Source organism: Nymphalis io, chromosome 12 (genome assembly GCF_905147045.1).
Source record: "Nymphalis io chromosome 12, ilAglIoxx1.1, whole genome shotgun sequence".
NCBI classification, from domain to species: domain Eukaryota; kingdom Metazoa; phylum Arthropoda; class Insecta; order Lepidoptera; family Nymphalidae; genus Nymphalis; species Nymphalis io.
The window spans coordinates 11352296-11379587 of record NC_065899.1 but is presented as its reverse complement, the minus strand read 5'-3'; the positions used below and the strand labels follow the sequence as shown (position 1 = coordinate 11379587).

At 35.3% G+C, this 27292-nt stretch overlaps 1 protein-coding gene across 1 annotated transcript in view; it reads left to right on the top strand.

Moving 5' to 3' along the window:
- The window catches only part of LOC126772486 (lysine-specific histone demethylase 1A), a 322515-nt gene that overhangs the window by 282652 nt on the left and 12571 nt on the right, over positions 1-27292 (top strand). The gene's annotated exons all lie outside the window — the stretch shown is intronic.

Genomic DNA, 27292 nt, shown 5'->3' with positions numbered 1-27292 from the left:
CACCCCAGAAAGCTCAGTAACATGAGATTATTTTATATATATTTTATTTGCTCATTAATTTTATAAACGTATCCCATCAATGCCTGTTCATCTGTTAGCTAAGGTAAGCTTGGAGCAATCGAACGAACAGTACAAATAAAACGAAATCTACGAACGAAATCGCGGATAAAAGCACATAATCTAAAGATTGATTTCCATTTCAAGTTGTACATGGAGACCAATGAAATGTGTGACTAATAAGAAACAAACAATAGACTTATACTATAAAGGCACAGCCACAGCTAATCAGCTGTTTTCCTTTTAACCATTCGTGCATACTGTAACAGTTTCTCGCTATCATTTCCTGCTACCATCGGGTGGTTACGCAGTGAGACTGGACCTTAACTAATGTCTCCTTTTGTGATCGCGAGCCCGGCTTAATCAGTTGTTTATATTATTGCCGGCGACTGCGCGATTTAATCGTTCCTTTACCGTTTCTCATTGTATCAAAGAATGCGGCGGATCTCGACGACCCTGAGCCACGGGAGAGATAGAAAACGTATTGAGGATCGGCCGATATTTGTTTAGGATTAAGATATTCAGCTCTGCGTCGAGTTAAACGATAAACAAAAGCCGCGTCGCCACAATCTTGTTTGTGTTAGTTTACTCGTGATAAACTGCTGACGAGCGATGTTGTCTGTGCTTTGTATCGTTTGACGCGATATCGAGGAGACAAATTGTTCGACATCAGATATCTTGCTCTGATTATACAGCGCAAAGCTGTATTCGTTGTCTAGGTGATAATAAATCAAATCGAGTAATGAAATCGCTTTACGCTTAAAATATTTTTTTGAGTAACAATCATAATATGATAGATTAGTAAGGGAACATATTATATAACATTATATAAGCTTATCATTTCGTGTATACAAGCAGGTTTTCCCTCAATATATTTCTGAAGTAAACAAGCAAAAGTATGTTCGTCGATAAAATGTACCCCAAGGTCGGTCAAATACCACTTTACTCCACATGTTACAATATTTACCGTAGGTACCCTAACCCTTTTTCGTGGGTCTAAATGTATTAGGATATATTTTACTTTTCGTTGAAATGTATTAAATCAAATGATGAACGGACGAACTGTAATTTATGCGAGATAAGAGTTTAAAAAAGAAGAAACTTTACCGAAATTCATTTTATCATGTATTCATGCATATTCTTATTTTAAATTTTCGACTATTTTCTATATTAAAATTAATAGCGCACGTTAAAAATCGATTTTATTAAAAAATCTAAGTTATGATTACGTTAATTTTGAGTAAACAAATTTTGTTAAGATTCGAAAATGACCGTTTAGGTTAACTAACAGACTGCAGCGACGTTTCGATATAAAATAAGATAATCGATAAGTCCGCCATTCGTTAGTTAATTAAACACGATACGGTGGTTGTCGCGATCGTTCCGATTAATGACATCAATTAACCTAATCAACTGTTAGCAGATTTACGTGCGTCGATGCCACGACGTGACCCACAACGGTTGCGATTAAACGAATATTTACAACGTTTTATTTAATTTGCATAAATCACGAAGTTTTATAACTACACTTAATACATTGCCTGTTTTTTTATTTTTATTTTAATTAGTAAGTCATGGACTTACTTACATATACGTATATGATTATATTCTAATTAGATGACGCCTAATACATTTGTTCGAACATTGGCTACGTCAATATTTTAAGACTTGTATTTGAGCTTTAAATTACTCAGGATCAAAGTTATTTTTCTATTGTATTAAAATTTTTAGAGCAGCAGTTTCGTAAATGGGCAAAACAACCAAACAAAGTAACCAAGAAAGTTGTGAAAATACCATGTTTTATTATTAAAGTATATTTTATTTGTATCAAAAACTTAACCAATGATTATACGAGTTTTATATTAGGTGTGTATTACCTGTGATGGAAATTATGTTGCATTTTACAACGCTAGTTTGTACAGTATTTAATCTTATTATTGACAGCCCCGTTTGTCTAGTGGTTTGATGTAAGGCCGCAGACCCCGAGGTCCTAGGTTCAATTCCCAGGTCGGGCCAATAAATAGTTATTGGGTTTTTCTGTCAGAAAATACTCAGTAGCATCCCAGAGTCTGAGAGTGTGTACACTCCCGTGCCTCGGAAAGCCGTTGGTCCTTCGCCTGAACTATTTCCGGTCGTGTCGGATTTCCGTGCCATCGGATTATGAGAGTGAGGGAAAAGAGAGTGCTCCTGTGTTTGCGCACACGCTTGTGCACTACAATTTCTACTGTGCAGTTGGCTAATCTCTCTTGAAATTTGCCGCCGTGGCCGAAATCAGTCTAGAAGACATTATTATTATTAACCTTATTGTTTTATATATTGTTATATGTATAAAATTTACGATAATGTTACAATTGTGTAAAAAAATATATAATTTTATTCAGTTTTTTATTGCTATGTCGAAATAATTGCCGCGGCAGAGTCAACATTTCCCTATCTTTCCTCAATAAACTTTAAGCGTAGTTAATAAGTAAGATAAATTTTAGTTGCACTGGATCTCTCGCCCTTCAAACCGGAGCACAAAAATACTTATTGCTGTTTAGCGCTAGAATGTATGGGTGGTTCCTACCCTAACGTAAATGACACACAGCCATCAAGTAAATAAATTTGCATTGTAAGATTAAGACGTTGAATCACTATGTTAATCATCAAATTACATATTATTAACTTTTTTTATAAAAATTATTTAAAAACTATTACAGATTAAAATAAAAGTGAATGCCTGAGAAAATCCTTCATCACATAATGTATCTGCTCTATCGAGCCGGTACAGTGGACGTGCCGCTTGTTCCAACTTTAATTCCGTCCATTGAATTCAAATTGAAGACTAAAACATTCGGCGCAGTGTCCGAGCTCGCATCGGAACCAAACGTCTAGCTAATAACTTAATGCCTCTGGGAATGGGCATCTGTATACCGCTCGCATAGGATCCTATGTTTCATACATTAAAAACTACCCGTCGTTCCATTTCACGTTGTCTCGTCTACTTTGCAATTGAACTTTAGTTTCTGATTACTTTATAGCCTCTCTATCTCTCTCTCTCTTTCTGTTTCCCAGATATTCCAATGCTTACGATATTTTCTAGACAGTTCATGAATATTCTACATATGTTACGACTCAGAATCGGATCTGTTTGGACGAGTAGTTTTCGTTTTGTACCATTTAGCTGTTTAAAGCAGTGCAATCCAGCGTGAATTGAAACGTGGTAATGACCATTGTAGGCAAAGCCTAAATGTTCTTATTTGCATCGAAACGTGCCGGCTGGTATTACGTCCCTAGACCGTATTGAGTTCAATTGGAATGTGTCGAGTTAAATGACCATTTCATTGTAAATGTGAGAACTTTGATTTTCTTTATTTTCTAATCAAATTACGTTACAATTATATATCACATTTTGTTTATAATATTCATAGCGTCAATAGATGTTTCACATCAAAAATAATACTAATATCTTAATAATTTTCTAACCAAAAGTAATGAGTCTTATATTACATAACAAGTTTTATCTCTTCTCGTTCGAGTGCACTCATAATTTCCCACCAAAGAGTAGCAGTTTGATCACCCTCCCGTTTCACGTTCAAAGGGACCCGTTGGAATCTTGGACCAGACAACCGTGAACTCCATTTTCTATATATAGCGGAAGCTAATAAGGATATTGTTTGAAGTATCGGAGGTCTACGTTGATTGGACCTTATATCGAGCAGTTGGAGCTCATCGCGGTCGACAGAGATTAATCGACTGCCGCCTCCGAAGGCCGTATTAGCTTTAACGGCATCCGGAAAATTGCGCGATTTTTCCACTCACACCCCTTGTTTTCGCGTCGGCACATTGACAATATGAAACAGAATGAGCGATCGGTTGAAGACAAACAGTGAGCGTTCGATGAATTTGATTTTTTTTACATTAAACGTTTAAAGTCGCTACGAGGAGAAATGGAGATGTAGCGATGTTTTGTTATTGAAAAATGTATTATACTTGTAATCAACGGTAAAAGAAAACATCGAGAGAAAATATTCATGCATCGGATGAAGTTCAGCGCAGTGTATCCACTAATCCGCATTGGAGCAGTGTGGTGGAATAAACCCTAAACCATTTCCGTTTAAACCTCAAAGGGAGTTTTTGCTCAACACTGCGACATTTAGTCTTGCTTTTAAATAAATTGAAATAAAGATTGCAGATTCACTTATATACAATTGCCTCTACAATTACTTTTATTTGACTGGAGCGTGTGCAAAATCCGCAGTCACAAAGAGGTTCCGTACAATGTTTACGATGACACTTGTTTAAATGTTCATACTGTGACATTTATAGAGTCATGAAAATTTGGTACGCAATTTTTGAAACGACCTTTTATTGCTGCAGTAACGTCAGTAGCAGATTGTGAAGTATAGGCGATTAAACACTTTATTTAAAGGTCTGCAGAAATTCTATATTTGCGGAACGGAGCTCGGAAATCTGCTCGACTAAGAAATGAAACTGAATAGCCCCTAAGCTTATTATATTTCGCTCAATACATCGCCGTCCCGCACGACGTTTATGTGCAATTATAGAAAATTATTCTACTGAACTGGAGTAAAACGATTGCGTAAATATGAAATAATAGTTTGCAACTTGTAAAAAAATTGTATTGGATCGGGATTATAAGAGGATTAATTTAAAAATATACGCCATTACATTCTTAAGTAAAAATTATTGCTTTACGGTACTTACGATAGTATGATTGCAATTTACAACAGCTTAGCGATTTAAATTTCAATGTTATTCGATTACTATCGGAGTTCTTTTTTTAAATATTTCTGCCATGCATATGATATTTATTTATTTATTTTAGTTTTCAGTTGGTTTAATTTAAAAAAGTTTATTGACGTTTATTTCGAAATTTATTTTCAGCATTTGTGATTTTTGTCGAGCTTTCGAATAAACTGTCGAGTATGGAAGTGGCTTGGAAGCCAATGACTGCGGTAAATTTCCTTCATCTCGCAAGTGAAGAGGTGTTATTATTCGCACAACGTTGCCTTTGTGTCCAGATGATATCAATTTCGAATCTTTTGATTCCGTATGCTCTAAGAATATCAACTGCATTGAATTTTAAACTATTAAATGTATATTGAACTGAAAAATATTTAGTACTTATATTAAAATGCTTGTAATAAAAATTGTGTTATAAATGTCGGAGATGTGGATGACGGTGAGCACAAATATTTTACAGCCAACATAATTTTTTATAAAGGAATCTATCAGTAAGGCAATATATTGATTATATAATATGTATATTTATGAGGTACAAGTACGTTGTATATTAGTAAGTGTTAGTTCTCCATAATCGCAAATCCAATACCCCATTGGGATCGACCGGTTTCTCTGATACACATAACTAATGCCCATCTTGAGAGCTTGTATTCCGTTGAACTGCCAATTAATTACAGGGTACGAGGGCGGACTTCAAATCAAAACTGTAGTTTATGGTCTCATGATAATTGACTAAAGATTGTTTACATACGGAAGTCGAAATGTCTTTTTTTTTTGTTATATGACTACTTAAAGTAAAACAGTAACGGTACTTAAATGTATCTTCCTCTTCTTGGGAAGGTTTCGAGTTTATTCCACCACGCTGCCCCAATGCGGGTCAGTGGATTTACGTGTGGCAGATTTACATCTGAAATTCATCCAGTTTTCCTAACGACGTTGTCCTTCACCACCGTGTATGAGATGATGTTGAGTGATGTTGCCCCGGGTTTGAACCCGTAAACTTCGATTTCAATTTTCATTTCAACAATTCACATACTCTAAATACGGGGTCGTCTCAGCTAAATGCACTTAATATATATTTTTAAACTTTTATCACGTAAATAGAATAGAAAAACCTTATTGGCCCATTACCATTTTTATAAATAAAATATGATTCTGATCACTTGAATAGTGTAAATGTTCTTCGTCGTTGAATACTAAGTATCATCGCGTCAAGTAAGTGCGAAAATCGCGTTGTAAAAAGACATGCTCCTGTTAAATGGCAACTGGAGAGCTTTTATCTCTGCTTTTATTAGTATCCTATTGCTGTACGAGCGGGATAAATAACGCAAACCACGTAAGAGTGAGGGAGATATAATACAATGACTGAGCCACATATCCGGTAGGCATCCAGATCTTCCGTATGTGGCTGAAAGGCGTCAGTTGGCGAATACTATCCGCATGTCCGTCGTGACATACATTTACATACAAAACAGTGCGCATGACCGCCTTCGAGATATTATAGCATATCTAATCGAACCCTGACGCCTGTCAGTCAAGTGCCTGACAGCGTACGTACAACTCCGCTTCATTGACTACCTGATTTCACTATTGACTAGTTTTTAATCAAAGAATATTGTAATGATTGTTGATAAGAAATCTATTAAAGATTATTTAAATATCACAATATTTTTTCGTATAATTTACATTCATTTTCAGAACTTATATTTTTAGTGTATGTAAAATAATAGATTTATGTAATCTTTGTAAATATAATATATATAAGCTAAATACCACTGACTGACTGACTCATCACCCGATTTCCGAAACTATAGATTTGACTGACTTGAAATTTAGTGCTACTCCTTTCGCAACATAGACGCTCACTAAAAACTTACGGGTGTTACGCAAGTCCTAACCAAAATAAATTTTTCATCATCTAAAATTAACATCAGTTTTTACCCGTACGAAGTCAGGACGGGCAACTAGTATAGAATAACACAGATAATAATCTAAACGGGTTCTATTAGCCGTATAATTTAATAATAATAATCAATCGTGTCGGATTGCCGTCCCATCTGACTAAAAATGTAAAGGAATAGAGAATGCAATTGTATTTGGATCGAAACTTGTACACTAAAGTATGTTCTGAGAAGTTTGGCTTCCGAAGAAAATACTGCCTTACTCGAAGTCTGACAGGAATATAAATTAATAATAATACAGTTATTGCATAAAAGCAAAACAGTTAAAGTCAAGACGAAACAATAAATATTACAAAAGAGGGCCTGATAAAGAGCAATCGTTTCTTAACAATTTTGTAGTATGGTATATGTATGTAGATGTCATAGTTTGGTAATGAAACCGTTCTGTTAGTAAAGAGGATCATAAAATGGAGATCTCGATGTCCTATGTTCTAACCCTGGCTCGGCAAAATCAAACACTGTTAGGTTTTTATTTTTACTTTCATGTTGTCCCAACGAATAATGAGAGGTAATAGATATTGGAGGTCATATAATACAGTAGATTATTATATTATAATATTATTAATAGAGTAGTAAGATTTTCTAGTTTATAATAAACAATTTATTTGATACAGAAAAACACATTACACTTATTAGTAATTTTAAAAGGATTTGAAACGAGAAACAAAAGACGACATCAAGTGTTTGAAATTAAAAAATCTAAATTATTAACAGGAAAATGTAAACTTGTATACAGCCAAGTACTATTAATATAATAAATTTTAATTCAACAATAGAGTAATTAAGTGAATCAATCAAAGTATCAGGTGCAGGATCATTAAATGATTCACTAAATACAACCAAGCTAGATGGAATATAATCTCTGGCGAACTACATTTCTCAAATTAAACAAAATAATATAACTAATTTAATTAATTTTAAGTAATTAAAAACTAAAACGTCTACTTTGTTCAAAATAATAAATCGAAGTTCACTTTTCAAAGTATCTGACGTAGATATTTCGAGAATGATAGATTTCGCTACACGACTCCCGGGACTATCGTCTGTTCGATCGCTGCAGATAACTCTGATATTGTTTGACTAATGGCCGGCAGTAAATCCGCGCCCTTGTCATATTGCACTTCGGACGTTTGATTGTGATTCCGATTCTTGAACTGAACTTTGGATGATATTAAAATTTCAATTGCTTTTTTAATAACGTGTTGCGTTTTTACTTTATTGCTCGTCTTTTTATGCGACTATGTTACATTTGAAGATTGGGTATTTGATGATGGTTATTTTTAAAAAATAAAAAATCTTTGAATCTATTTGGCATTCGCAGTGTTGTTCATTCATGGACATAAATAGTAATCCATCCGCCTAATATAAAGTTACCTTATGCCTTTGCTTAAGGCCTAACCTTATGGGGAAGAATGGAGTTTTTTTCACCACACTTCTCCATTGTTGTATGATAGAAATACATGTAGACATATAACTTTCATATAATACAGGTTTCTTCACGAAGGCTTCCGCCACTGAAGAGTATGACATAACCACTCAGTGGCTGCAGCGATAGTCCAGATCCTGTAATGAATATTTTTTTATAAAATATTCATGAATATATCTTCAAAACATAGTTTCCAATGTCGAGTAATAAATACGAAAAGTATCAGTAACAACGATTTTAAATTACTTAGAGTTAAAGAGATTGAGAGAGACGTTGACGGCCTGTTTTGGCTCGTTGCGATGTTAAAAGAAATTCGATATAAATTTGTGCATTGCAACGAAAAGCGGAAAAGGATTTCAAATGACCAAAAAGAATGTGAAATGGTGACGCATACAAATTCACAACGGGTGGACAATTTGTCGAGCCGGCCTCAACGGGACATAACTCTCAGCGGTTATTACGCAAGCTATAAATATTCACAAATACGTATTTTCGAATGATGCCATAAACTTTGAGTAAAACTTTATAAGCATCAGTCTATAAATTGTATATAAAAATTTATAAGTATTTTATTGTCGTTCACATAATAAAAAACGTTTTAAATATTTATATACTGTATTTATCTTGATGTTCGAATTAAGAAAATAAACTTTATATTGATAATAATTAATATTTAATTGTATAATAATAAAGTCACCTTAATTTAATTGGTCTTTAGCTTTGTGCCAGCCCGTCGTAGACAGTGACCAGCCATACTTATTATTATCGTTGTGTTCCGATTTGAAGGGCGAGTGGCTGGCTAGTTTACCTACAGGCACAAATGACATAAAATCCGAGGTTGGTACCGCATTGGTGGACTAAGCTCTTGGTAATATTTCTTACAGCGCCAATGTCTTTCGGCGCTGGTGATCATCATCGGTGATGGTATCAACGGGTGCCCAATTTGCAAGTCTGCGTGCATATTTTAAATAAAATAAAAAAAAATAAACCGTACTTATGTATAATTAAATTAATAAACCGCTACTGCATTTGTACAGACAGCAAATAAAGAAGTCAACGGGAACGAATTCAAGATGCAAATCGCGATGTTTACATCAATACAATTGCATTTCGCATGCGAAATATGCGATAAGCATGTTCTTGTATTGTCTCGGTTGCTTTTCGAATAAGGTCCCCAGCTGCATATTTCGCGGACGGCGGCGGGACGGCCACGTAAACCGATAAGCCCACTGATTTACGACTTATAAAGGCGACACTTCCGCAGGCTTAGCTGGCAGATTTACACGACAATGCTCCGCGTTGCTCCACACTACCTATTAATAGGTTACAAGGCGATTTCGTACTTCTTACCTCAGTTATTATCTGAAATGAATTGAATTATAAGTATTTATCATTTTGAGCGATTTTATTTAATAAAAATATACTTCAACTTTAAAATAGGCTCTTTGAGTACTTTTAAATTGCAATGTTACAAGATTTAATTGGAATGTAGTTACTCAAAATAACTTATAGATTTTGATACTAAATTATATATTTTTGTTCATACGCACGATCATTTTTGACGAAGATACGATCGTCTTGAATTTGTCGTTCCACTGAATTATAACAATAACTGAAAGGTGTTTATAAACACTCGAGTACTATATAATGCCCGGCACAGTCGGCTGGTCTTCATTAAGAATTGCTGTCATGACAGAAGACGATTAGAAGGATATCACCATCTTAATGTATTTGTATATATATATATATATATATAATGTCCTCCAGACCGATTTCGGTCACGGCGGCCAATCTAAAGAGAGATAGACAACTACGCAGGACATATTTTAGTGCACAAGTGTATGCGCAAACACAGGTGCACTCTCATAATCCGATGGGTCGGCAATCCGACACGACCGGAAAGAGTTCAGGCGCACGACCAACGACTTTACGTGCTTTCCGGCATGGAAGTGTACACACTTCCAACCTGAGAATTTTCTCACAGATAAACCTAATAATTTTTAGAATGGAACCCAGGACCTCCGGGTCTGCGGACTTACATCAAGCCTCTAGACCAACGAGGTAGTCACAGATATATATATATACGAGTATATGAATATCAAAACATCGCCCTTTTAATATATATAGTTAATTAGTTAGTTACTAATACATTTGCTGTGGCTTTACCTCAATAACAAATACAAACAAATCTTTTTCCTTTTGATATGTTTATGAGTTAAAATTATTGTTTTGTTTGCCCTCAATAAACGATTTGGAATATAAATTAAAATAGAAACTGGTAGGTTTTTTTATATTAGCCGGTAATAATTTCGTAAAAGAATTTATTACTGTTTGTGTAAGTTACGACATTCATTAAAATACACTCATTTGTTTGGACATCAATAAATACCTTTATTGTTGTAAGTTTCGTTTCTTAATACAGGATAGCGGGTAATGATCTCGTCGTATTAAATAAACAAAGAACAAATAATGTACACGGCAACTTATTTTGGAGCGTCGCGTCGTGTATATGTATATTCGAAGAGGCGTAAAAGTTTCTTATACAAAATCAAACCTTTAATGAGAAAAGCAGTTTAATGCGTTTATCATTCAGGATTTATGGTCAATAAATGTTTATACACGAACCTTCCGCCCGAGGTTCTCGTCTCGGGCGGTTTTAGTGATTCGGGGAAAATAAGTAATCATCCTTTATGAGTTGATTTTGGTTAATATAATCCAATGCAAGTAGATTTGAATTGTTGTGTTAAATAATATAGTTTTTATATTTTCAAAAATTGAAGGACAAAATACATGCTCATGCCCACAGAGAATCCATGATACAAATTTCACAATATAAAAAAAAATGTGTAAAATTTACACACACAAATGTAAATATGACAACAGTGAACGCACATATTATATTTTATAATAGAAAAAAAAAACAGATTCATTAATTCAACCGTAAGCGTACCGTAACAGCATGTTTATGTCCCACTGCTGGGCTAAAGGCCTCCTCTCCTTTTTTTGAGGAGAAGGGTTGGAGCTTATTCCACCACGCTGCTTCAATGCGGGTTGGTGGTATACACATGTGGCAGAGTTTCAGTGTAATTAGACACATGCAGGTTTCCTCACGGTGTTTTTCTTCACCGTATAGCACGAGATTAATTATAATCACAAATTAAGCACATGAAAATTCAGTGGTGCTTGCCTGGGCTTGAACCCACGATCATCGGTTAAGATTCAAGCGTTCTTATCACTGGGCCATCTCGGTTCGTTAATTCAACAAATGAAGAAATTTAAAGTAAGGGAAGATAAAGTTAAGTTTTCTTTAACTTACTACGACATTCAATTTTAATCATCAATAACAATTATAATAGACAATTTGGTCTTTCAGAACTATGTGTTTGTTTTTAAATGTTCATGTTCCGTACAACACGTACCATACGGTTTTCAGTAACAGAAAGAGAGATAAACGAGGAAGCTTTATTTATATAATTTATACAAAATGGCTGAACTATGGCGTTGTCTTGTCCAAATTGTTTTGTTGTTCTCGCGCGTAAACACGATTAACGCTCGTTAAACCTTAGGGTCTACAGAAAAGTCCGCGATAGCATTACTGTGTCTATCTGCTAAGATGTAATCAAAATAACTATTATTATTTATTTCGGATTAAAAGTACGTGCAACCATTAAATTTACCAAAAAACAAGTTCCCTGCAATACGGATAAAATTTTAACATTGACAGTTGAAATTACCAAAATTTAAATTTGTAAACATTGACCAACTTGAAATAATTCATATTTCTCATTTATGACATAGGTACTTATATAAACTTATATATACTACGAAGACTAGAGTCGAGACTTAATAGAAATTATATACATATTTATATATAATATAATTTTATTTTTATATATATGATGTCCGGAATGTCGACTGTATTCGTGCAAATATAATTAAAATAATAAATAAAGAAATGGAATTTAGTGCTAAATATAAAATTGCTCGGAGGTATCCGTTTATTAATACCAAGAAACGTATATTACTTTCATAACCCATCCCCAGCATAAACTTGTCGACACATATCACGTCAAAAGACAAATTAAAGGCAGCGGCGCGGAGGTTTCGCTTACTCATTTTCAAGGGGAAGATTTTACAGTTTAGATTAATATTTTCAAACAAGTAACTTCAATAGACTGCTAAAATATGTGAATCCAATTAAATATGTTATTAAGACGTGTTATTTATTTAATCTTATTCGTCTACAATTATAAAAATGGTTATTAGTTTTAGAGATATTTAATTTGTGGTATTTGCTCGTCTGACAGCATTACTTAGTATTGTCGTGTTCCGGTTGGAAGAGTTAGTGGGCCAGTGTAACCACAGGCACAAGGGATACAACATCTTAGTTCCCAAGGTTGGTGGCGCATGGCGCTAATGTCTATGGACGTTGGTGACCACTTACCATCAGGTGGCCCATAAGCTCGTCCTCCTTTATATAAAAAAAAGTTGTATGTACTTTAAAGCTGGTTTGATAAGCATGGTGAGATTCCTATTTACTTACATTGTATTATTCTTTTCACAGTTAGCTTGGCGTCTTATACCTAGCAGGATCATGATATCAATAAAATAAAAACAACGCATCGAATTCGTTAAAGTGTTGTACAATTAAATGTATCAAAGGTTCAGTTCATAAACAAAAATATTTTATAAAATGTCTTAAGTAGGATCAACGTGTCTTTTTTTAAGTTAATAATTAGCAATGTCCAACAATTAAGCTCGCGAAAATAAGAGAGTTTTATTTTTTAACTCGACTGTAATTTTTTAGTTTAAAATATATTTTTTAATTTACAAATATTTGTTAAAAATAATGATTATTAAAATATTCTTCGTAATTGACTAACCCTTAATCGTAACAGCCTTATTGCCTTGCTTTATCTGATTTGCCTGCAGTCCGGTCTCAGACGTCCCGATGTGCTGATTTACAAGGCCCCTTTTGTCCTGACGTCTGTCACTCGATGGAGACGTCCACACGATCCGACCATCTGATTTCGGCATCTTTTAAATAATATCCTCCTTTTGTGTGTCAAAAGCACGGGAGCGTTAAATGCACGAGAGGATTTGCGCAATAGAAGTGACTTCCACAGATAATACAGTGTAGATGTGTCAGACTTGAATTACATACTTATCTCAGAGTATTTATAATTTAATCATATTCTTTACAATCTTGCTTATAATGGGATTCTTCTTCGTTTGGTCGTATTATATTGTGCCCATATAAATTATTGCAACGGTAATTATATATTAGTTATTGCATTTGTATATCCGAAGATGGTTTAGGCTTTATCTTTAATTTCTTTTAATGTAAATTTAATGAAGGCAATGTTTATTACCATATAGCATCAGAAACTGGATTTAAAAAAAATGAACGTGATATGGTACTCATTTGCGATATAAATATTAGTTTGAATTTGATGTCAGAGTTCAGTAACTTGATATTTATGAATTAAGAATAATTTTGATATAGAAATTAATGTTTTTTGATGTGACAAAATTAACATTGTGAATATATATTTCTACATGGAACCTCTTAGCTCTAAAGCTAAACTAATTAGTTTAACGTGAAGTGGAGTATAAACCGATTAAATATACAATGTATACAACGCGATGATAATTGATTCGTGATTACAGATTCTGCTTTAGATTGATGGATGTTAATTGCAAATGTTAGTACACACATGTTTCTTGGATGAATTAATTAATAACCAATAGAATAATGTCCCCGGAAATGCCTTACCTAGATTGATTTTACCAACTTCGCCTTTATATTTTATTATTTAATGTGGCTTAAACACATCAATCAATCAATCAATCAACAGCCAATCGTTGTCCACTGCTGAACATAGGCCTCTCCCAAGGTGCGCCAAAGCTCCCTGTCCTCCGCCTTCCGCATCCAGTTGGTGCCCGCCACCTTCTTAAGGTCGTCGGTCCACCTGGCTGGAGGGCGCCCTACGCTGCGCTTGCCGATTCGCGGTCTCCACTCTAGGACTCGTCTGCTCCAACGGCCATCGGTCCTACGACATACGTGACCAGCCCAATGCCACTTCAGCCTGCGGTTCTTTTCCGGATAATCTCATTTCTGATCTTATCCTTCAAAGATACTCTGAGCATAGCTCGCTCCATAGCACGCTGAGCGACTTTGAATTTGTGGACTAGTCCCGCAGTTAGTGTCCACGTTTCGGCACCGTATGTCATGGCAGGTAAGACGCATTGGTTGAAGACTTTCGTCTTCAAACATTGCGGTATAGACGACTTGAGGACTTGACGAAGGTTGCCAAATGCTGCCCATCCCAAGCGAATTCTTCGATCGGCTTCCTTCTCAAAGTTGTTCCTACCGACTTGTATTATCTGTCCTAGGTAGGTATAATCACTAACAACTTCGAGAGGTTTCCCCTCGACGTATATCGGTCCCGGCACGACATGCCTATTGAACATGACCTTGGTCTTGTCCAAGTTCATACCGAGACCGACACGCCGGGAAGACTCGCCTAGGCTACGTAGCATTTCGGTGAGTTGCTCCAGCGACTCTGCTATGATGACGATATCGTCGGCAAATCGAAGGTGTGAGATGTACTCGCCGTTTACATTGACTCCATACCTAGTCCAATCCAGCGTTTTGAAAACGTCTTCCAACGCGTTGGTGAACAGTTTCGGGGATATTACATCCCCCTGTCTCACCCCTCTGCGCAGTTGGATCGCCTTCGTCTTACAGTCCTGGATGTGGACAGTCATTGTAGCGGCGTTGTACAGACATCTCAGTACCTCGATATATCTCCAATCGATATGACATCTCTGCAATGAGTCGAGCACTGCCCAGGTTTCGATGGAGTCGAAGGCTTTCTCGTAGTCCACAAATGCCATACACAGCGGCTGATTGTACTCTTCGGTCTTCTGCACAATCTGCCGAACAGTATGGATGTGGTCCACGGTGCTGTAGCCTGATCGAAAGCCGGCTTGCTCTGGGGGCTGGAACTCGTCAAGTCGTCTGGCGAGACGGTTCGTGACGACTCTTGAGAACAGCTTATACACGTGACTCAGGAGGGAGATTGGTCTGTAGTTTTTCAAGAGGGTTTTATCACCTTTCTTGAAAAACAGTACCACCTCACTCCCGCTCCACGTTTCCGGGGTCCTGCCATGTTGGATGACGGAATTAAAGAGGCTTGCTAGCTCTTTCAGGACCGGAGTCCCGCCTGCCTTAAGCAACTCTGTTGTGATTCCGTCATCTCCCGGAGCTTTGTTGTTTTAAAGCTGTTCTAGAGCCGCCCTAATCTCTCCTTGGTCAACGACCGGGAGCTCCTCGGAGTAATGGCGCATAAGAGGGGCGCGCTGGTCATCAATACTGATTCCCACGGGTTTATCCGATCTTGAAGAGAACAACTGCCCATAAAACCTCTCTACTTCTCCGACAATCTCAGGCCTAGAGGTAACGACCCCACCATTTTCAGTTTTAAGTTTTGTCAGACGCGGCCTCCCAAACTTGCGAGCGAACACTTTCGATCCCCGATTTTGCTCAATCGCAGCCTTGATGGCACGGGTATTGGAGCGTCGGAGATCGCGTCGCGTCAGCGTTTTTATTGTTCGGTTTAAGGCCTTATCTGACAAAAACGATGGTAGTTCTCGTCGTTTTCTCATGAGCTCGAGTGTCTCAGCAGAGAGTTTTGGTGCGTTGTCTCTTCTCTGTGGCGGAAAACACTTGCGGGATGTGTTTTGCAGTATTTTGACCAGCGTGTCGGTTCTCTCATCAATGCTGCTTATGGTTTCCAACGCGGTGAATTGATTTTGAAGTTCCATTTGGAACTTTTCGGAGCCTTGAGCAGCTTGGAGCATGGTAGGTCGGAGAGTAGACCTCATCATTCTCGATCTTTCGGCTTTTAAGTTGATATTTAGAGTGCCTCGAACCAAGCGGTGATCACTTCCGGTATTAAACCTGTTGTTCACTGAAACATCTCTAAATATGTGCCTTTTATTCGAAATGATAAAGTCTATCTCGTTCCTTGTCACGTTATGGGGCTTCGCCAGGTCCACCTCCTCTGAGGCTTCTTTTGAAAGAAAGAATTCATCAAAAAAGCCCCTGCGCTTCGAGAAAGTTTACCAGCATTTGCCCCCTGTGATTTCTGCAGCCCAAGCCGTAAGGTCCGACTTTCGATTCACCGCTATCTTGTACTCCCACCTTAGCATTAAAGTCTCCCATAACAACATTGTGGTGGGCCTTCGAGGTGTCGTTGAGGGCCTTTGCGATGTCCTCGTACATCGCTTCGACCACATCATCAGAGTATGTCGAAGTTGGCGCATATACCTGTACGACCTTCAGGGAGGACCTGTCGGAAAGTTTTAGGACAAGGTACGCTACCCGGTTCGACACACTACTGATTTCCACAATGCTGCTAATGAGATCCTTTTTGACTAGAAAACCGACACCACCCTGGGAGAGGTTATCACCTTCGCGGAAGTAGAGTAAGTTACCGGACTGTAGAGTTATCGTGTTCTCCCCCTGTCTTCGGACTTCAGATAACCCCAGTATATGCCAGTTTATATTTATTTATTTATTTATTTATTAGGGAAACATACAGCATATCGTATATTACAACTTAATATAATAATCATATTTTAACACTTATGCCAGTTAAGTTTCCACTACTGTTTTAACAGGGAAGTGGACTAATTTTGATGTTACATAAAATATAACTATTTATGACAAAGTAAAATTTTAACGTAAATATGGTTATGGTTAATTACTTAACTTGTATATGACTTAACTCTACTTCTAATTCGGCGAGGTGATGGTCCAGCCTCATCGAGCGTCCATTATACGTTGCCATGTTCAGTCGTTTTATACGGTAGCCTGCCGTGAACCGGTGATTCTTAGCACCCCCTGCCCTGCCGATACCGCGACCGCTACCTTGGTCGGGCCTAGCGGGCTTGCCGGTAACTGGGGGCCTTTTTTTGGGCGCATCTGCCATTAATGGAGGGGTTTGCCCATACTCGCCGCGCTGGGCAGGCGTGTTGGCGAGCGCAGTAGGGGGGTAAGATGTTTATGGGAGGGGGGACGCTGCTGCCCATCCCCCCTTTTCCCCGTCCCTCAGTCGCCTCTTACGACACCCACGGGATGAGATTGGGGGAGTACTATTCTAAGCCGGTACTCCACGGCACTTAAACACATATGAATTCAAATTATTCATAAATAACGTAATTTAAAAATAGTTTTTATATATTTGTAGTATACTTCTTAAATTAAATGAAGAATGAAAAGAAAGCCCGTATTGTACACTTTGAATAAATTTTTACAAATAAAAAGCAAAAGTATTCTTACTCAAATATTTATAATAACACACTGTCTCCTCGATTTTGTCATTATATATTAGGTCGTAGATCACGAGGTCTTAAAAAAAAACAATAAAATTATATTGGTTTTATTTTGTCGACGATTCTCAGTGGCAGGGAGGAGCCTGGAAGTTGGAAGTGTGTACACCGTGTCCGTGTCTCGGACAGTACGTAAAGCCGTTGGTCCTGCGCCTGAACTCTTTCCGGTCGTGTCGGATTGCCATTCCATCAGGTTATGAGAGAAAGGGGAAAACAGAGACCTTCTTTGTTTTTGCACTGTAATATGTTCTGCGGAGTTGGTTAATCTCTTGTGATTAGCCGCCGTGGCTGAAATCGGTCAAGACGTCATCATAATACCCAAATCAGTAATGTTTATCTATTCAAATAAACAATAATAATATTAGTAAATATATAATGAGTGTTGTTTGTTTTTTTTATTATAGAATTATATAAATAACCGATTTTTATTCAATTCGTCTTTATCGAAATTGCGTAACATAAACAAGAACATTCAATCGAATTTGATGTCGGAAGAACCTTTAACTTTTTTGTTAGATAAAAATAATATTTGGTCAAAGTAAGTTTATTCAATTTCTCGATATTGAAATGTTAAAGAAATACATATAGATGTCAATATGTAGGTCCTAAACGTATTTTATTTCTACATGATAGTTACTCAGCTAACCAATTAAATGTGGACGCGGTCACTTTATAAGATAAATGGCATCAAGATGTGTGTATGCGGTACTTTTATTATCTGATATCTTTTAAGCTGCGTCACGTTGAATAAAATCATTGGTGTGTGGCGTGGCCGGGGGCGAGCGAGATGAGTGATCTACTTTTAAATGGCTACTTAATGGCGACTGCGAACAAATTACGCTTAAAGTATAAGTGTCAGACGTCGACGCGGCTAACTAGGGACTCCGTTTGCCCTTTACGAGGATTCGTTTACGTCTCGTGTGAAAATGTTATTATTTAATTTAGTTTAACTGCATTTATGAGAAGTTCAGTTTTTGCGTAGTATTAAAATAATGAACCTGTAATTATTTATATATGTATAATGTAATAGCAGCATGTATTTGTGATGATAAAATTGTCTTAAATCGAGAAATACCGTCAAGTTGGTCAAACTTATAAACTCGTAAGAATCTAGAGCTTTTTAGATACGTTTGTAGAAGTTTTCTAACAATATTAACAACATTAATTAAGTACTTGTAAAGAAAACTTAATTGTTATACATGTCCCAGTTTTTTATTAATACTAAGTTCTAATTGTTTTACCCACTGAGCCATCTCGATTATATGCGGCGTATTAGTATAATATTTACCTTATATATAAATGTATATACATTTTGTACACACTCGAGAATGATTCGCGTTCATCGGAGTGGAAGTCAAGTTTTTGCTTGGTAGCGATTAAACCGCTCGCTAAGAATTGGCTTATGTTACTGAGTTAGTAGATTTTATTACTATTCAATTCGCGAAGGTCTTCTTCGAGATTTTAATTTACTTTAATTTCTACGTAATTCCCTCTGTGTTAAAAGTAATGAGGCAACACTGAACATTGTAAATGCACATTAACAAAGGAAGATACCGTATGTTCTGTAACTGAATCAATCAGTTAAGTTTAATTGATGTATGCTTTTTTAAAGATATATGATACAATAGCCTAATATAATTTTAATTAAATCATCATTCCTATCTAATTTTTGTTTTAATAATATTATTTCTAGAAGTTAATGTTATTTTCGTTTTAAGTTTTCGTTCGGTTTTCTATGTTACATTAAATGTTTTAATTTAACTATATTTGTATGCAGATTTAAACTTCAAAATCCAAATGTTATTATGAAACGTTAAACATCATTATCGCAACATCAGAACTTCGTTACCGTCTCTTGAAAAGTATTTTAAGCAAGAGTACAAGTCGCGGACACCCACTCGCGTCGAACCAAACATATCCTCACCCTTAAATCGTGTCTTTTATCTCAACATCGCATGCAATCGCAATAAAACTGTCAAACGATATATTCTTGATATGACAGATACGATATCTCCATTAGCTCGAACACCGTCGTCACGGCACAAACGAGCATCTACAAAAAGATCAAATAAAACTCGTATCACGAATTTGAACGGCTCGTCTGCCTGTTACTTATATATACCGTGTTATAGTAACGGCTGATCAGAGCTCAACGGACGCGCTCATAAATTAAAAGCTATCATATTTGTTTTTCGACACGACCGAGTAAATAAAATTCCGTTTGACGGAGCGTAACTTTGCGCGGTACGTAATCAACAGTTTCATTCGCCGATTCCGCTGCCTTGATTTCGAATATCGTCCTTGTCGTTGATCGGGATCGGTTCCTCGTTTGAATATTTTTTGCTTCGATATATTATTTGACATTGATTAAATCTTACACGTCTAATTAATACCGAAACCTAATTTCGACCTTTTTCGATTTAGACTTTCATTAGTTGAGCTGTCATTTGTAATGGTAATTTTTTGTTAATTTTGTTAAGTCGAGTTTGTTTTGAGGTCAGTAATTAACTGACGAGATCAAGCAGACTCTCGATGCTAATGGGGCCTCTCGACGTCAAAGGGCTAAAAGGCGTCGAAGCGCGTCTGTCGAATAATGGGCCAAGCCGTGTTCCCGGTTAGGCTGGCAGTGCACGCCGCGACCTCTCCCGACCCTCGTCAAGTACCAGTCGATTAGCTTAACGCTTACACACTAATTATATTAGACCAACATACTTATCTTTCTACTAGATTGCTAATTAATGTAACAATTTAAAACTTAATACTCAGTTTTATGTAAAACAGTATGTGAAATATACATTTTAAATTAAAACTAAAGTACCAGCCTGTTCCTTTACTGTCATAATTTTGAGGCGGAAGTTTGAAGCTTATTCCACCACCCTAATAAAATGTGTGGAACATATGATACACATGGCATCATCCAACACTAGCAGATTATGATCCTACTCCGAGTACGAGTAGTATCAATTTTAAATTTATAATTGAACCGGTTTTGAACCCGTAATCATCGATTAAGATTCACGCGTTCTAAACCACTGAGATATCACGTCATATTTGTTGATATTATAAATTTTATATTATTTTTATTTGGTCATTCAATATGTTTTTAAGTATTTATACCATTTAAAAACATATAAAGGCTACTAAATATGCCATAAATGTAAACGAGCTTTGTACTCTTATATTAACTTCGGATCGTGTATAATGCGAGGCGTTTACGGTGATAGTATGTTTGTCTCTATACATTCGTCTGACGAATTTGATAATAAACTTTCATAATAAAATTTAAGACCTAATTCGTTTTTGTTAAACGAAAATTTATTACAATTTCAACGGTCTCGTAAAACTATTCGTTTCGTTGTTAAGTTACAAATCGTTGGATTTAGCCGTTGTCACAATCATAACCCCGGAGTAATGGGTGAATTATACACTTTAAAGAATGATTGCTCGACGTTACATTTGTAAAAGCTTGTTCAATTACTTTAAGTAGGTATTCTACATTTTAATGTCTGTTTTATGGAACGAAAAAGAAGATCAAATTTAAATTGCATTCAACTCTCGCATGTAAATTGTAAATAGAACAATTACATCAAATTCCCATAAAAACTACGTCATCTATTTCGCTTAAGTAGTAAAAGTTACTGCCAATAAATCCCCATTGTTGGCTTCCTTTCCTAATAATGAGGAAGAGCATTGAGTTTATACCGACAAGTTGCTAAATTGTCGTATAATGTGCCAGAGTGCATTTCAATACGTGAAGGCTTCTTCAGGATTTTTTTGACCGCCGCCAGTAATAGAAAAAGTAAAATGTTGTTAGCCTATCTTATATGTAACTCGACTTGACCATTAGCGACAACAGCAACAACACAATAAACACAACAATAAAAGTCGAAAAACAAAAATTAAGACCACATAAGAAATAAAAAATGTAGGCATATCAAACTACTAACTCAATCAAAGTAATAGAATGATTCACCAAGGGCACAGACAACGCGTCTGAATTTGTTATTTAAAAAAAGCTCAAATTTGCATCGAAATGTTCAAAGCGAAGTTTTTTTTTATTCTTTCATTAATTCATTGCTCATACTAGATCTATTTGCCATTAAATGATCCTACATAGTATTGTTGCATTTGGGTTTTATAGGGTGAATGTGCCGTAATAACTATAAGCACTTGGGATATAACATCTTAATTTTACAAGATTGGTGATGCCTTGGCGTTGTAAGGAATTGTTAGTATTTCTTACAAGCGCCAATGTGTATGGTGACCACTAACCAGCAGCTGGCCCAAGAGTCCAGTCCACCTTCTTATTTTAAAAAATAAAATAAATTTATCCCAAACGTTAATTAATATAATATAATTTTGACAGAAACATGTTCGCTCTCGGGTAAGACATTGATCAATTGGCATTTCCACTCCGGTGACGTGAAAATCATTCCGACGAAAAATGAATGATTAAAGTTTTAATATTTAAATAGTAAATTATCGGCTGTTTGAATAATTAGCGTTCGAATGGACGTTGAGTTGGATTCAATTGTTTCGATCATTAATTTGATTGGTAATATCTCATTCGGTTGACGTCCAACGTTTGTTGTATCATTTTGAAAGTTTATTTTGTACGATTAACCGTAATTAGTTCTATTTGCTTATCGTGAAATCAATTAATTTGCATATAGTTTGCTGACGCGTGCAGTTTATTTTGTTCGCTCGTATTGTCCTATACTATGGTTTGGTTTTGTCTAATAATCCAAATGATTCGAATATTGAGTGCAAATCTAAATGAAAATGAACTTTATTAACAGTAGGCTTTGGAATCATAATTCGAAATTTATTAAATGTTCTTACGATTTTTATAATGTATTTATTTTATTATTTTACGTAAAGAATGAAATAATAAATAGTCACTTTTAGTTATATAAAAACCAAAATCGATATCTTCATAAGAAATTGATTCCAAGACAAACAAAATTAATGTATAATTTATAATTCAAATGAAAAAACTGCCAACAATTGTTAAAACCGCGTTAGTTTATTGTTCAATATTTTTAATGTAATTTATAATCCACTTAATCACACTTGTTACGCTTTAAATAAAGCTGTGTACACACCTTTAATTACAGCTATTTGAACGCATAGCCACGCAGAATTATTCAAATTAAGCTTAATTTAATGTTCTTGAAGCAACGAATTGTGCGTATTTTTTTCGTCGTATCGTGCTAATGGGCGATTTCTGAATAAAATTCGGCGATCGTAAATTCGTTTGTACCACGTAGCATAAACAACACTTATCTACACAGGTAGCGCGGCCTATCTTGGATTAAATTTTGCTGTTGAATTTATTTTTGACTGAATAAAAAATGTTTCATACAGTTTTATCTTAATACAATGTTGCTACCAAATATAATTAATTATAAAGTATAACAGAAAAACGTCCCAGATTTATATATTATTTTGCTACATTTATTAATATAGTAAGTAAAAGTAAGGTAAGACTTAAGAGCCTATATATGTTTGTTCTAAAGGACGAGTCAAGGTCTTTCCTAATCTAGTGCCCTTCATTTATCGTACCACGCTTCTCTAACGTGTGTTGGTTTATATTTAGTAATATGAATTTATTAAGGCTTGCCCGGATTTGAACTAGTGATCTTTGGTTAAGCTAATATTAAAAAATGTTTTCAATTTTCAATTGCGAATATTTTATATTTAAATTAATATAAATTTTATAATAAAGTAAAGCTTGTGTTCCGTTATGCTCAAATACGTATAGTACGTGAAATATTTAACAGGAAATATATATACTATATTGAACGCAATATTTTAAACTTCTGGTTCAACTTCAACTATTCAGTCGTTTGAAAATTTAAACGCGGCAATATCGCGCCAGTTAGATCGCAAAGCAAAAATTCCATACAACCACAAAGCCGAAATTGCTAAAGCGCTTCTAAAACTACCGACAATGAGAAGTTCCGTGGGTGCATGAACTACGCTAACATGCAAAGGATGTTCGGGCTCCGTCTACCATGATATACAGTTATTATGGAATGATCTTAGACAATATCAAATATAAATATCATATACATACTTGTTCCAAATTTAAATGGAACATATTTATAACAATAAGGTCGTCTATGAAAATTATGTCTTAGTCTACAAATATTGTTTCTTAAGATAGTTTTTTTTTAATAAAGAGCTGAATTGTTAAATTTAAATATTATGGTAGTATCCACTGATTAAATTATATTTACATCAGATATCTTACTTAATATTTTAAACACGTATTGTGTAAAAGTTAAATTTACCCAGTTTCACGAGTGTCGCTTCCATGAATAGCATTTTTGGTAAATGCTTCGTGGGCTTGTTACAATTTTCAGAATATTTCACCGCAAGCTCACGCTTCATGAGCTCAATCGATTTATATGAAATATATCTTACATACCGAAAACGGATGTAGCGTTCGCCTCAGAACGAGAAAGAAATAAACTTCAACTGTTTTAAACGCATTTATTGATAAAATCATCAGATATTCTACCGCAAAACAGCAATACTTGATATTGTTGTGTTCCGGTTTGAAGGGTGAGTGAGCCAGTGTAATTACAGGCACAAGGGACATAAAATCTTAGTTCCCAAGGTTGGTGGCGCATTGGATATGTAAGCGATGGTTGACATTTCTTACAATGCCAATGTCTAAGAGCGTTGGTGACCACTTACCATCAGGTGGCCCATATGCTCGTCCGCCTTCCTTTTCTATAAAAAAAAAAAAAAAATTTTGAATATGGAATCGACATCGTTCAAATGCTATAGATTAAAAATAATAGTATAATTCAATTTCTGATTATTATAAGTTTATCAGATCTTGTAAGCTGATTATTACCAGCTGCAATTAAATATAATTAATTTTGTTTATGTCGGGTTAGATTTAGAATGCCCAGTGTAGCAGCGCTATATCCCGTTTGTCTCTGCCCCATTCGCGGGCTTTTATCGTACTTAGGGCTACCATTCATTAGGATTTCGTACGCGTAGTCCTGAGGCATGGCCTAGAATAATGTCATGCTTTGATTCGGTTTGGACATCGACCGTTTTAACCTTATATATTTATACGAGGGCTAGTTTCTGAAGCAGGAACTTGGATAGAATTCATGAACAAAAAATATATACATCGTACATCATCGATGTGTATATTTTTGTAATAATAATACAAGTAATAATATTATATTATATAAAATATCCCTGTATGAATTAAGCTGTCACCATATCTAAATTAATGACGATTCCTTAAAAATGTTTATTTGACCTTTGTATCTTATAATAAAAAAGTAAGGTAACGGCCAATTAACGTCGCACTGCTGGGCCGAGTTTATTATACACCGCTTCGCTGCTTCAGAATTTCATCTGATACACATCAATAGTTTTCCTTCACTATATGAATTATAAACAGAAACAAATACACACATAATAAATTTATAAAAAATATATAAAATTATAAATACAAAAAAAAAACAAAATTAACTATACAGACTTTTATTTGAACACGTATTTTTTTATATAGGAACAAAAATTCAAGCTTAAGCAACGTAATATCCGATGCAAATTAGCACCTAACGGAGGAGCTGTCTCATTCCAACGTTAAATAAAAGCTCAATTATGCACTTTGTTTTCTTAATACCGCTCACTGTGTTCTCATCCGACGTAACGAGTATGACCCTAATCGTCGTCTAGTTTCGGTCAGTTTGTCCGAATAGCCAGCGACGACAAGCTAACGTAATACAGTTAAACTCTGGAATACTGCTAGCTTGCATTTAAAGTGCAGCCTGTATACGCGGGACACAGGTCACTTAGCATTTAAGCTATTTTCCGCTCCAGTGATATTGAGGTTTTAACTTATATTTTTGTTTAAGAGCTACATTCGACTTTGTACATATGTAATATATATATATATATATATATATATATATATATATATATATATATATATCTATTATTACATTACTCTTTGTTCTGATGTCCGTAATTATTATTTTTTGTTATCAAAACATTGTCTCAAAAACGTTCTTTCATGCTTTATCTTAGGCGTCAATATCATTAACTTTTTAAACTCTATTTTCTTAATACTTATATAAAAGTAAATATTGAAAAAATGTTAGATAAGTCATGGACGAAAAAAATGTCATCTGAAAGCAGTTCTTTCGATAATTTCTACATAATGCTTTTATTTATATTTTATATAAAAAAGAAATTATACTTATGAAAATCATCGCTATAAATTAATCAGGAAATATATTAAAATTTTTGGCGAATATTTTTTGCAATCTGAACTTTTAAAGTGTCAGATCGAGGTCATTGAGGTTTGAATTTTTTTTTTTGATCATACAATACACACATGTTGTTGGTCATATGCTTACTTCATGTGGGTGGCTCGTGTTTCTTTTTATTTTATCGCAATTGTATTTTTATTCACATCTTTTACCTCGTCTCGAAATAAATGTTGACATTTTTTATTGCTAATGAATCGTAATGTAAGTTATAATAATGTTATTACGTCAAATCTCAGGCCAAATAATATAATATCGGGGTTCTTTTTATACTGATTATTTTTATATTTTCACTGGTGGTAGGGCTTTGTGCAAGCTCGTCTGGGTAGGTACCACCCACTCATCAGATATTCTACCGCAAAACAGCAATACTTGATATTGTTGTGTTCCGGTTTGAAGGGTGAGTGTAATTACAGGCACAAGGGACATAAAATCTTAGTTCCCAAGGTTGGTGGCGCATTGGATATGTAAGCGATGGTTGACATTTCTTACAATGCCAATGTCTAAGAGCGTTGGTGACCACTTACCATCAGGTGGCCCATATGCTCGTCCGCCTTCCTATTCTATAAAAAAAAAAAAAAAAAACTGTATTTCGATTTTCAGGATGAGTGAGTAGAGTATATAGTTAAAAACACAGGACATAAAATCCTGGTTACCATAATTGGCCATGCGTCTAAGAAATGATAAATGTCTTATTGTCGTTCGTGGTGGTCTTGGACGTAAGTGCAGCTACCATCGGGTGACCAATTTACATATATGCATTTTTCTAATTTGAAAAAAGTAATATTATTATGTAATGAAAAAAATATCTGCTTGTGAATTGTTCTGCTGACACTATCAACTTATCACTGAGACAGCAACCATCTACTTATTGAACTATTTAAAAAAAAGAGCTGAACTTTAATGAATGCTTCATCAGTGGGTTATTTGATGCACACAAATAGATAGAAAGGAAGAGAAGTGTGAGAGAGAGAGATTGGAGATTTGTTGACGAGTTGATGAAAACTCTTTTTGCAATGTGTGTTACTGTTCTCTAAATATAATTCGAAATAGAAAAATTTTAACGAACCAACATTTCTTAACATCTTGCAATATTGATACTATTACGAGCAACAGTCGGTATAAGCATTTATAGTGCACTAGGAATCCACTTAAGTTATTAAAGCACAATAGGGAGTCCGAGCCATGACGCTATTGTGACGCTATCAACCTAATTGAATTCAGCTTTACTACTGAACTCCGTGCGCCAAATATTTAAGGCTAAATATTTAACCGTTCCATACATTGGCTTTAATATTTAAATAAGACTCATTTTAATTTTATCCATATAATAATATTATGTGAAAATATATTCGTTTATAAGGATGTTTCTTTAATTAAATACATCAATTTGATAA